This window comes from Chiloscyllium plagiosum, unplaced genomic scaffold (genome assembly GCF_037043375.1).
Source record: "Chiloscyllium plagiosum isolate Xiang-an unplaced genomic scaffold, Cpla_swu_hap1 HiC_scaffold_19, whole genome shotgun sequence".
NCBI classification, from domain to species: Eukaryota; Metazoa; Chordata; class Chondrichthyes; order Orectolobiformes; family Hemiscylliidae; genus Chiloscyllium; species Chiloscyllium plagiosum.
In genome coordinates, this window is record NW_028270157.1 from 71,668,416 (window position 1) to 71,681,622 (window position 13,207).

Here is a 13,207-nt window from a genome sequence, read left to right on the forward strand (position 1 = left end):
TTCCTCCGCCAGTTTTCTCTCTGAATTTCTAAAGAGACGAAATGTGCTGTGGAACGTTTGGAAAAAGATGTTTTTTTAACTATGGCTGGCTGCATAGAAGATGAATCCAGCAACAGAGACCAGACAGATGAAATAGTCACTAATAAAACTAACAGGAAATTCATGACGAGACCATGATGAGAATGTGGATGCCACTGCCGCAGGGAGTTGTTGGTATAGGTCCTGTTAGTGCTAAAGGGCAATACAAAGAGGATGGTCATGAAGAGCAGAGTTAAAAATCACACAATACCAGGTTATAGTCCAACAGGTTTATTTGGAAGCACTAGCTTTCCGACTGCCGACAGGACAGAGATGAGGAGAAACTTCTTCACCCAGAGAGTGGTGGCTGTGTGGAATGCTCTGCCCCAGAGGGCAGTGGAGGCCTAGTCTCTGCATTCATTTAAGAAAGAGTTGAATAGAGCCCTCAAAGATAGTGGAATCAAGGGTTATGGAGATAAGGCAGGAAGAGGATACTGATTGGGAATGATCAGCCATGATTATATTGAATGGCGGTGCAGGCTCGAAGGGCTGAATGGCCTACTCCTGCACCTATTGTCCATTGTCTATTGCTGCTCCTTCATCAGGTAACTTGTGGGGCAGGATCGTAAGACACAGAATTTATAGCAAAAGATCATAGTGTCATGCAACTGATATGATATATTGAACAATTGCTTTTAAGCTTTTCATCTTTTAGAATGGGTTGCAGGTATCGATTAGTCTGACTCAAGATTGAATACAGATAGACTCGAACCTCACCTACTTTGGAAATAGAACCAGTCTGATGACTCTAACCTCACACCTTTAATACATTGTTTGAAGCTAAGATGTCATTTTTTCCTCAAAGTTTAAGTTATCTTGGGAATGTGACTTGAAAGAAGTTCTGGGATTTACATATTAATGAACCGAAACCTGCAACCCATTCTAAAAGATTTCTTAAAGGCAAACTGGGTTTGTTCAATATATCAGTTGCATGACACTGTTATCTTTTGCAATACATTTTGTGTCCTATGATCCTACTCCACTAGCTACCTGATGAAGGGGCAGCGCTTTGAAAGCTAGTGCTTCCAAATAAACCTATTGGACAATAACCTGGTATTGTGTGATTTTTAACTTTGTCCACTCCAGTCCAACACTACCACCTTCACATCATGAAGAGCAGAAATAGCCTGTAACCCAAATGGGATGAAAGGCCTGTTTTTTTTCTTCTGTAAACTCTATGTAACTCTTTCTAATCATGCACACCACCATGCCTCCTCTCAACCAATCAGATCAAGGCTGGTGTGTATCATAGCTCCTCCTAGCAGCCTTGGCTTCACACTCATCAGTATGTCTGAGAAAGATCACACAGAAAGTAAAAGCAAGAGTAGGCTATTTGGCCACTCTGCTAATCAACATGACCATGGCTGATCCTCTATCAGACAGTGCTGATAAGACAGGAATCCAGTTGCATGCTGGGAAAGCGCACTCCTTCATAAAATTCTGGAACATAGAAACACTAAGAGGCCATTCAGCCTTCACATCTGTTTTAACTCCATTTACCCATCTTGCTTCAGAAATCCCAAATACCTTGCCTGACTAAAATATATCAAGCCCAGTTTTGACAGTTTCAATTCACTCCCAACCTCAACAGCTTTCTTAGGCATGAGCATTCTTGGGTGGTAGGTTGACTCAGTGGTTAGCACTGCTGCCTCAAAGTGCAGGAGACCTGGGTTCAATTCCACCCTTAAGTGACTGTCTGTGTAGAGTTTGCATGTTCTCCCTGTGTCTGTGTGGGTTTCCTCCCACAATCCAAAGACATGCAGGATTAGCCAGTATCATAGAATAATAGTATCCCTACCGTGTGGAAACAGGCCCTTCAATCCAACAAAGTCCACACTGACTCTCCGAAGAGTAACCTACCCAGACTCACTCCCCTCCTACTCTACATTTACCTCTGACTAATGCACCTTACCCACACATCCCTGAACACTAGGGGCAATTTAACTTGGCCAATTCACCGTGCTGCCCCAAAAATGCTCATGCTCAAGAAGGCTGTTGAGGCTGGCAGCGAATTGAAAGTGCAATTGCATGGGAAATGCAGAGACAGGGTGGGTCTGGGTGGGTTGCTGTTCAGGGAGTTGGTGTGGACTCAATGGGCACAGTAGCTTGCTTCCACAATGTGGCATTTCAGATTCCCAAGAACCTTCCAATAAGAAAATGTTTCTGGACCCTTGACCCTACATGCTCTAGTTCTAATTTTAAGGTTAGACTCCAATCACGCAATTGTTTATCTTTAACTGCTCTGAGAATATTAATTATCTCAATTAACTCACCTTTTCAAATTGTGTACTCTTGTGCAGTAACTGTCACCAAAATGCTGTCCCACGAACCTGGCCTGGTTTGTTGCTAAGCACTAAATCTAATATGGCCTCTCTTCCAGCCACCCTATTTATGTATTGAGTCTTCTCGGCCAGGACCTGCTGGAGGTGTATGTCAGTATGCTTCTGGCAGGTACCATGAGTGAATCCATGAGGAAAGGCATCATCACCCTCTTCTACAAGCGGAAGGGGGAGAGGGAGGAAATCAGAAATTGGAGACCAATCTCACTGTTGAATTCGGATTACAAAATCTTGGCAAAGGTCATCACCAACCGGGTCAGGTCTGCTCTGGGGTCGGTGATTCACCCTGACCAAACCTGTGCTGTGCCGGGCAGGAAGATCGCTGAGAGTCTCGCACTCCTCAGGGATACGATCGCCTACGTGCAGGACAGAGGGTTGGACGCCTGCCTGATCAGCCTGGACCAGGAGAAAGCCTTTGACAGGATATCACACAGGTATATGAGAGATGTTCTCTCCAAAATGGACTTTGGGGAGGGAATCTGCAATTGGATCAGACTGCTCTACACCAACATTGTCAGTGCAGTCTCAATCACTGGGTGGGAATCAGATAGCTTCCCAGTCAGATCTGGAGTCAGGCAGGGCTGCCCTCTCACTCCTGCCTTGTTTGTGTGTTGCAGAGAGCCATTTGCCGAGTCCATCAGGAAGGATGCGAGCCTGAGAGGGGTGACTATTCCTGGCAGCGGGGGCCTGCAGGTTAAGGCCTCCCTGTACATGGATGACGTCGCCGTTTTCTGCTCGGATCCGCTGTCCATGCACAGACTCATGTGCATTTGTGACCAGTTCGAACGGGCCTCGGGGGCCAAGGTAAACCGAGGCAAGAGCGAGGCCATGCTCTTCGGGAACTGGGCCGACCAATCCTCGATCCCCTTCACCGTCAGGACCGACAACCTGAAGGTGCTGGGTATTTGGTTCGGGGGGGCTGGGGCGTGCACCAAGTCTTGGGGGAAGTGTATCAAGAAAGTGAGGCAGAAATTGGGCAGATGGAAGCTACGGTCGCTCTCCACCGCGGGAAAAAACCTGGTCATCAGGTGTGAGGTACTGTCATTGCTGTTATATGTGGCACAGGTCTGGCCTATTCCCAGAACCTGTGCCGCTGCAGTCACCCGGGCCATCTTCCAGTTTATATGGAGGTAAAAGATGGACCGGGTCCGAAGGGACTCACTGTATAAAGATCTGGGCAATGGGGGAAAAATACACCCAATGCCACCCTCACCCTGATGGCCACCTTTGTGTGTGGCTGCATCAAGCTGTGCGTGGATCCCCGGTACGCAAACACCAAGTGTCACTACGTACTGAGGTTCTACCTGTCCCCGGTGTTGCGAAGGATGGGCCTGGCCTCGCTGCCGCGGAACGCTCCGAGTAGTTGGACCATTCCGTATCACCTGTCCTTCGTGGAGAAATTTATGAAGGAAAACACCTTTGACCACAAGTCCATCAGGAAGTGGTCAGCACGTAGTGTCCTTGAGACCCTTCGGGAAAAGGAGAGGGCGGATCCTGTCGAGCGGTTCCCTGAGCAGACTGTCAAAGCCATTTGGCAGAATGCCTCATCGCCAGAACTTTCCAACAAGCACCAAGACATGGCTTGGCTGGTGGTGAGAAGGGGTCTGCCTGTGAGATCCTTTATGCACGCCCGGACTCTCTGCCGCACCGCACGCTGCCCTCGAAGCGGCTGCGGGGGGGACGAGACTGTCACACACCTCCTTCTGGAATGTGCCTATGCAGAGGAAGTCTGGAGAAGAATGCAGTGGTGTTTGTCGAGGTTCGTCCCGAGCAGCGCCGTGACGCGGGACTCCGTGCTCTACGGTCTGTTCCCCGGGACGCACACCGAGACGAACATCAACTGTGCCTGGAGGATCATCAACTCAGTGAAGGACGCTCTCTGGGTGGTCCGAAACCTGTTGATCTCCAGCTGAAGGAGTTGACCCCGACTGAGTGTTGCAGACTGGCACATTCCAAGGTCCAGGACTACGTGTTGAGGGACGCGCTGAAGCTTGGGGCAGCTGCCGCCAAGGCGCGGTGGGGAAAGACCACCATGTAACATCTGCCTGCCTAAAGAAGAACAGGGGGCCCACGCAGTCATTTGGGCTCCGCTGGCGCCTCAGCTCAATGTAATCGCACCAACCTGTGAATAGGAATGATTACCCTGTTTCGATACGCAAAGAAATGGAATGTTTACAGAAGGATGGCATGTCCAATTGTATAGATCAAATATATATGAATAAAGTATATTTTTGAAATAAAAAAATTTAAAAAAAATTGAGTCAGAAATCCTTCCTGGACACATCTGACAAAATCTGCTCCATCCAAACTATTGGAACTAAGGTGGTTCCAATCAACATTGGGGAAGTTGAAGTCACTCATTGCAACAACCCTGTTACCTCTGCACCTTTCCAAAATCTGCCTCCTAATCTACTTCTCCATTGTCTCTGTTGCTATTGGGAGGTGTGTAGAAAACTCCTAATAATGTAACTGCTCCTTTCCTGTTTCTGACTTCCACCCATAAATGACTCAACCTTTCTTAGCGACCTGTCTGTCTCAGCTGTGGTACTATCCCTGGTTAGCAATGCCTCTTTTACCTCACCTCATTCCTTTTGAAATATCTAAACCGTGGAACATCCAACAACCTTTTCCACTAGTAGGAGAGACTAGGACCTGAGGGCATAGCCCCAGAGTGAAGGGATAACCTTTTAGAACTGAGCTGAGGAGGAATTTCTTCAGCCAGAGAATGGTTAATCTGTAGAACTCATTGCCAGTTTCATGCTCATTTATTTGTAGAGACCAAGGGAAAGGTTTTTGTGAAGGAGTTATCTTATGGTGGGGAGGTGGAGACTGAGATGTAACTGAGCAGGGACAGAGGCTACAGCGAAGAGATAGCTTCCCTGCTGGGTGGCACGGTGGCTCAGTGGTTAGCACTGCTGCCTCACTGCACCAGGGTCCCAGGTTCGATTCCAGCCTCGGGCGACTGTCTGTGTGGAGTTTGCATATTCTCCCCGTGTCTGTGTGGGTTTCCTCCGGGTGCTCCGGTTTCCTCCCACAGTCCAAAGATGTGCAGCTCAGGTGAATTGGCTATGCTAAATTGCCCGTAGTGTTAGGTACATTAGTCAGAGGGGAAATGGGTCTGGGTGGGTTACTCTTCAGAGGGTCGGTGTGGACTGGTTGGGCCAAAGGGGCTATTTCCACACTGTAGGGAATCTAATGCTAGATCCAGGATTGTTTTCCATAAGTGATGGCAGTCAACTCAATCTGTGCAGCACTGATGCTTCCATTTGTACAGTTACAATTCATGATCTCTTGCATTCTAAATTCTAACCACTCCACCACTGTAAATGTGCCTTCAACTGCTTGGGCTCCAAGCTCTGAGATTCTCCTTGAATACCTCTTTGCCTCTCCACTGTGCTTTAAAACACTAACTTTGACCAAGTCTTTGGCCTAATATTTTCAAAGGTTTATCAGTGCCTTAATTTGCTTTATAATGCTTCTCTGAAGTATCTTGGAACTTTGTCAACTATGTTAACTGCCCTATATAATTGTTAACTGCACTATATAATTGCAAGTCGTTGTTGATCCTCCCCTCCCCCCATATGTGATAAAATCACATGATCCATTGACCGTCTGGATCTGAGAAAATAAAGTTTTGGGTGGACACCTCCCATGCAACATCAGGCCTCATCTCTATGTAGAAAAATGAGCAAAGGACTCAGATGTTTTTAATGGATTGAGTTGTAATCCTCTGGAGTGTACAGACTGAGAGAACAGTAGAAGCCCATACAACAGAACCTTTCAAAAGGAAATTGGACACATAAGTTTATGGATTTGTACACCTCTTGGGACGATTCAAAGGCGTTGAACTAATGCATGTGTTCTTTCATAGTGCAGGCGTAGTTATACTCCCATGTTCTGTTACAACATTACTCCTTACAATCCCTTGTATCCAGCCGAAATTATTCTAAAACACCTTCCCAGGAAACACCTATGTTACAATGGGCCTTGTTTGCATAAGGCAGCACACTAGCTCTGTGGCTAGCATTGGTACCTCTTAATGCCAGGGATGCAGGTTCAATTCCAGCCTCAGGTGACTGTCTGTGTGGAGTTAGCACATTCTTCCTGTGTCTGGTCGGTTTCCTCTGGATGCTCTGGTTTTCTCCCACAGTCCAAAGATGTGCAGGTTATGTGGATTAGCCATGCTAAATTGCCCTTAATGTCCAGGGGTGAGCACTAGGTGGGTTAGCCATGGGAAATGCAGGGTTACAGAGATAGGGTGGGATACTCATCGGAGGGTTGGTCGGGACTTGATGGGCCAAATGGTCTGCTCTCACACTGTAGAGATTCTATAATTCCCTGCCATACATTTTACATTGTGACTGTGGAAACTGCCTTTAACCTCTCTCTTGCCCCATCTGGATTTCTTCCTCATGTGGCATGACAGAAACTTGTCATTGACGGACTTACTCAATACTTTATTTCTGAAACGACCCCCGATCACCAAATACGAACATCAGCAAGACCACACTATTTCGGGCTGATCGACCTTGCTATGTCCAGAGACCCTTGGCCAGACTTTTATCTCCCAACAGAGTTGGTGATGCAGTCAGAAAAACTGAAATTTGAAATGTTCACCATAGGAATGGAGTTGCTCTTTCTCTTGATCTGACTTTCTCTCAGATCAAGAAGTCTTGAGTTAAGAGCCCTACACACATTTGTTCTGAGGACAGAGTTGCCTTTGTGAGCCTGATAGACCTCCCCACTAATATCTGAGGGCCAGTACCAAAACTGGGAGAGCTGTCTCACAGACTAGTCAAGCAACAGCCTGACATAATCATACTCACAGAATGATGCCTAACAGACAATGCCCAGATACCCCCTTCACCATCCCTGGATATGTCCTGTCCCACCACCAGGACAGACCCAGCAGAGGTGATGGCACAGTGGTATACATTCGGGAGGGAGTTGTTCTGGGAGTCCTCAACATTGACTCTGGAACCCAAGAAGTCTCATTGGCAAGGAAATGATTACCACCTACTATCTTCCCTGAGCTGATGAATCAATACTCCTCCATATTGGAGGAAGCACCAAGGGTGGCAAAAGACGCAGAACGTGCCCTGTGTGGGGGAGTGCAATATTCATCACCAAGAGTGGCTCGGCAGCAGCACTTTTGATCAACCTGTTTGGGTCCTAAAAGACATGACTGCTAGTGGGTCTGCAACAAGTGGTGAGGGAACCAACAAGAGGGAAAACATACTTGACCTTATCCTCACCAATCTGCCAGCTGCAGATGCATCCATCTGTGACAGTACCAGTCAGAGTGACCACCCCACAGTCCTTGTGCAGATGAAATCCTGCCTTCAGATTGAGAATGCTCTCCATTGAGTTGTGTGGTGCTAACTCCATGCTAAATGGAACAGACTTTGAACAGATTTAGCAACTCAATACTGGGCATCAATGAGGCGCTGTGGGCCATCAACAGCAGCAAGATTATACTCCAGCACAATCTGCAACCTCAAGGCCCGGCATATTCTCCACTCAACCAGTACCACCAAGCCAGGGGATCAACCCTGGCTCAATGGAGAGTGCAGGAGTACATGCCAGAAGCAACACCAGGCATACCTGAAGATGAGGTGTCAACCTGGTGAAGCCACTATTTGTAAGCTGAACAGTATAAGCAGCAAGTGACAGACAGAGCTAAGCGAAACCACAACCAACACAGCAGATGTCAGCTTCACAAATATCCCATTGTCAATGATAGAAAAGCCCAACACATCAATGCAAAAGATAAGGCTGAAGCATTTGCAGCAACCTCCAGCCAGAAGTGCTGAGTGGATGATCCATCTCCATAAGACCATAAAATATAGGAGCAGAATTAGACCATTCAGCCCATTGAGGCTACTTCACCATTTGATTACAACTGATATGTTTTTCAACCCCATTCTTCTGCCTTCTCCCCATAAACTTTGATTTCCTTTCCAATCAAGAACCTATCCATCTGTGTCTTAAATGCAATCAATGACTTGGCCTCCACAATTCTCTGTGACAATGAGTTCTACAGATTAACCAATCTCTGGCTGAAGAAATTCCTCCTCAGCTCAGTTCTAAAAGGTTATCCCTTCACTCTGGGGCTATGCCCTCAGGTCCTAGACTCTCCTACTAGTGGAAATGGTTGTTGGATGTTCCACGGTTTAGATACTTCAAAAGGAATGAGGTGAGGTAAAAGGGATAGGGGAGTGGCATTGCTAACTAGGGATAGTACCACAGCCACAGATAGACAGGTCGCCGAGGAAGGTTTGGTCTATTGAGTCATTTATGGGTGGAAGTCAGAAACAGGAAAGGAGCAGTCGCATCATTGGGAGTTTTCTACATACTCCCCCAATAGCAACAGAAACATGGAGGAGCAGATTAGGAGGCAGATTTTGGAAAGGTGCTTAGGTAACAGGGTTGTTGCAATGAGTGACTTCAACTTCCCTAAAATTGATTGAAACCTCCTTAGTTCAAATAGTTTGGATGGAGTGGACTTTGTCAAATGTGTCCTGGAGGGATTCCTGACTCAATAGGCTGGGCAGAGGGGAGGCCATATTGGATTTGGTGCTTGGCAACGAACCAGGCCAGGTGTCAGATCTCTCGGTGTGACAGCATTTCGATGACAGTGATCACAACTCCCTGACCTTTACTATATCATGGAAAGGGATAGCACCGGATGGTATGGGAAAGTATTTAATTGGGGGAGGGGGAATTTATATGTTATTAGGCAAGAACTGGGGTATTTAAATTGGGAGCAGATGTTCTCAGGACAATGCACGACAGAAATATGGAAGTTGTTTAGGGAGCACTTGCTGATAGTGCAGGTTAGGTTTGTTCCACTGAGACAAGGAAGGGATGGTAGGGGGAAGGAATCTTGGGTGGCAAGGGATGTAGAACATTAGTCGAGAGGAAGAAGGAAGCTTACTTAAGGTTGAGAAGGCAAGTATCAGACAGGGCTCTAGAGGGTTACAAGGTAGCTAGGAAGGAACTGAAGAATGGATTTGGGAGAGCTAAAGAGGGCATGAAAAAGCTTTAGTGGGTGGGATTAAGAAAAACCCCAAGACAATCTACACTTACGTGAGGAACAAGACGATGGCCAGAGTGAGGGTAGCCCCAATCAGGGATAGTGGAGGGAACTTATGCCTGGAGTCAGGAGAGGTAGAGGAGGTTCTTGATAAATACTTTGCTTCAGTATTCACTACTGAAAGGGACTTTGTCATTTGTGAGGACATTGTGAAACAGGCTGAAATGCTTGAACAGGTTGATGTTAAGAAGGAGGATGTGTTGAAAACTTTGAAAAACATGAGGTTAGATAAGTCCCCTGGGTCAGATGGGATATATCCAAGACTACTAGAGGAAGTGAGGGAAGAGATTGTTGGACCTTTGGCAATGATCTTTGCAACTTCACTGTCCACTGGAGTAGTACCAGAGGATTGGCAGGTGGCAAATGTTATTCCCTTGTTCTAGAAAGGTATAGAAAAAAATCCTGGGAATTACAGACCAGTCGTTCTTACGTCTGTGGTGGGCAAATTATCGGAGAGGATTCTGCAGGACAGGATTTATGATTAAGGCTTTTCTCAGTGGAACGAAGGAAGATGAGAGGCGACTTGATAGAGGTGCACAAGATGATGAGAGTCATAGATAAAGCAAATAGTCAGATACTTTTTCCCAGGGTGGAAATGGATATCACAAGGGGGCATAATTTTAAAGTGACTGGAGGAAGGTTTAGGGGGGATGGCAGAGGTACGTTCTTTACACAGAGAGTGGTGGGTGTGTGAAATATACTGCCAGCGGTGGTAGTAGAGTCAGATACACTAGGGACATTTAAGTGATTCTTGGATAGGCTCATGGATGATAGTAAAATATAAGGTCTGTAGGTTAGTTTGATCTTTTAGTAGGATAAAAGGGTCAAGGGCCAAAGGGTCTGTACTGTACTGTACTGTTCGATTTCTATGTTCTGTCAACATATTCTCTATGTCCACTCTCTCCAGGCCTCTCAGTATTCTGTAAGTTTCAATGAGACTTCCCTCCTCATCCTTCTAACTTCCATTGTGCACAGACCCAAAGTCCTCAATTGCTCCTTATGTGACAAGCCCTTCATCCCCATGATCATTCCTATAAACTTTCTCTGGACCTCCTCCAACCCCATCACACCCTTCCTTAGATACCCGGAAGCCAAAAACTGCTCATAATATTCCAAATGCAGTCTGACCAGTGCTTTGCACAGCTTCAGCAGTACATCTCTGCTCTTGTATTCTAACCGTCTTGAAATGAATGCTAACATTTCATTTGCTTCCTAATTATTATTTGAACCTGCATGTTTGAACCTTGAACCTTGAAATTTGAACCTCCTAATAGTCCTAGAATCATTGAAGAAAGGATAGGGAAGGTGATTCAGGAGATGAGTGACAGTAATAGGGTGGTTGTTATGGGGGACTTTAACTTTCCTGATATTGATTGGGAAAGCTATAGCTCAAGTTCGTTAGATGGGTCAGTGTTTGTTCAATGTGTGCAGGAGGGTTTCCTGACACAATATGTAGACAGGCCAACAAGAGGTGAGGCCATACTGGATTTGGTTCTGGGTAACGAACCAGGCCAGGTGTTAGAATTAGAGGTAGGTGAGCACTTTGGGGATAGTGACCATAATTCGGTGATTTTTACTCTCATGATGGAGAGGGATAAGTGTGCACTACAGGGCAAGAGTTATAGCTGGGGTCAGGGAAATTATGATGCGGTGAGGCATGACTTAGGATGTGTGGCTTGGAAAAGTAGACTCCAAGGCAAGAGTGTAAATGATATGTGGAGCTTGTTCAAGGAGCAACTATTGAGTGTCCTTGATAATTATGTACCTGTCAGGCAGGGAGGAAAGGGTCGTGCGAGGGAGCCGTGGTTTAATAAGGAATTGGAATCCCTTGTTAAATGGAAGAGGGCGGCCTATCTCAAGATGAGACGTGAAGGTTCAATTGGGGCGATTGAGAGTTATAGGGTAGCCAGGAAGGACCTGAAGAGAGAGCTAAGAGCAACAAGGAGGGGACATGAAAGGTCCTTAGTCGGTAGGATTAGGGAAAACCCTAAGGCTTTCTATAGGTATGTTAGGAATAAAAGAATGACTAGGGTAGGAATAGGTCCAGTCAAGGATAGTAGTGGGAAGTTGCGTGTGGAGGCGGAAGAGATTGGGGAGACACTGAATGAATACTTTTCTTCAGTATTTACTCAGGAACAGGGCATTGTCGTCGATGTGAATACTGAGTCACAAATAAGTAGAATGGATGGCTTTGAGGTATGTAGAGAAGAGGTGTTGGAAATCCTGGAAAAGGTGAAAATAGATAAGTCCCCTGGGCCTGATGGCATTTATCCTAGGATTCTCTGGGAAGCAAGGGAGGAGATTGCAGAGCCATTGGCCTTGATTTTTATGTCCTCTTTGTCTACAGGAGTAGTGCCAGAAGACTGGAGGATAGCAAATGTGGTTCCCTTGTTCAAAAAGGGGAGTAGGGATAACCCTAGTAACTATAGGCCGGTGAGTCTCACTTCTGTTGTGGGCAAAGTCTTAGAGAGAATTGTAAGGGATAGGATTTATGCACATCTGGATAGGAATAATGTGATCAAGGATAGTCAGCATGGTTTTGTGAAGGGCAGGTCGTGCCTCACAAACCTTATTGAATTCTTTGAAAAGGTGACGAAGGAGGTTGATGAGGGGAAAGCGGTAGATGTGGTATATATGGATTTTAGTAAGGCGTTTGATAAGGTTCCCCATGGTAGGCTACTGCAGAAAATACGGAGATATGGCATTGAGGGTGAGTTGGAGGTTTGGATTAGGAATTGGCTGGATGGAAGAAGACAGAGGGTAGTAGTTGATGGCAAAGTTTCTTCATGGAGTGCCGTCACTAGCGGTGTTCCGCAAGGATCTGTTTTGGGACCATTGCTGTTTGTCATTTTTATAAATGACCTGGAAGAGGGGTTAGAAGGTTGGGTGAGCAAGTTTGCGGATGATACGAAAGTCGGAGGAGTTGTTGACAGTGAGGAAGGATATGGCAGGTTACAGCAGGATATAGAGAAGCTGCAGAGCTGGGCAGAAAGGTGGCAAATGGAATTCAATGTAGCTAAATGTGAGGTGATTCACTTTGGGAAGAATAACAAAAAGATGGGGTACTGGGCTAATGGTCGGATACTTGGTAGTGTGGATGAGCAGAGGGATCTTGGTGTCCATGTACACAGATCTCTGAAAGTTGCCACCCAGGTAAATAATGCGGTGAGGAAGGCATATGGCGTACTGGCTTTTATTGGTAGAGGAATTGAGTTCCGGAGTCCTGAGGTCATGATGCAGTTGTATAAAACTCTGGTGCGGCCGCATCTGGAATATTGTGTGCAGTTTTGGTCGCCATACTATAGGAAGGATGTGGAGGCACTGGAACGGGTGCAGAGGAGGTTTACCAGGATGTTGCCTGGTATGGAAGGAAGATCGTATGAGGATAGACTGAGACACTTGGGGCTGTTTTCATGAGAGAAAAGAAGGTTTAGGGGTGACTTGATTGAGGTGTACAAGATGATTAGGGGGTTAGATAGGGTTGACAGTGTGAACCTTTTCCCGCGTATGGAGACGGGTATTACAAGGGGGCATAGCTTTAAATTAAGGGGGGGTAGATATAGGACTGAAGTTAGGGGTAGGTTCTTCACTCAGCGAGTCGTAAGTTCATGGAATGCCCTGCCAGCAGCAGTGGTGGACTCTCCCTCTTTATGGGCATTTAAGCAGGCATTGGATAGGTATATGGAGGATAGTG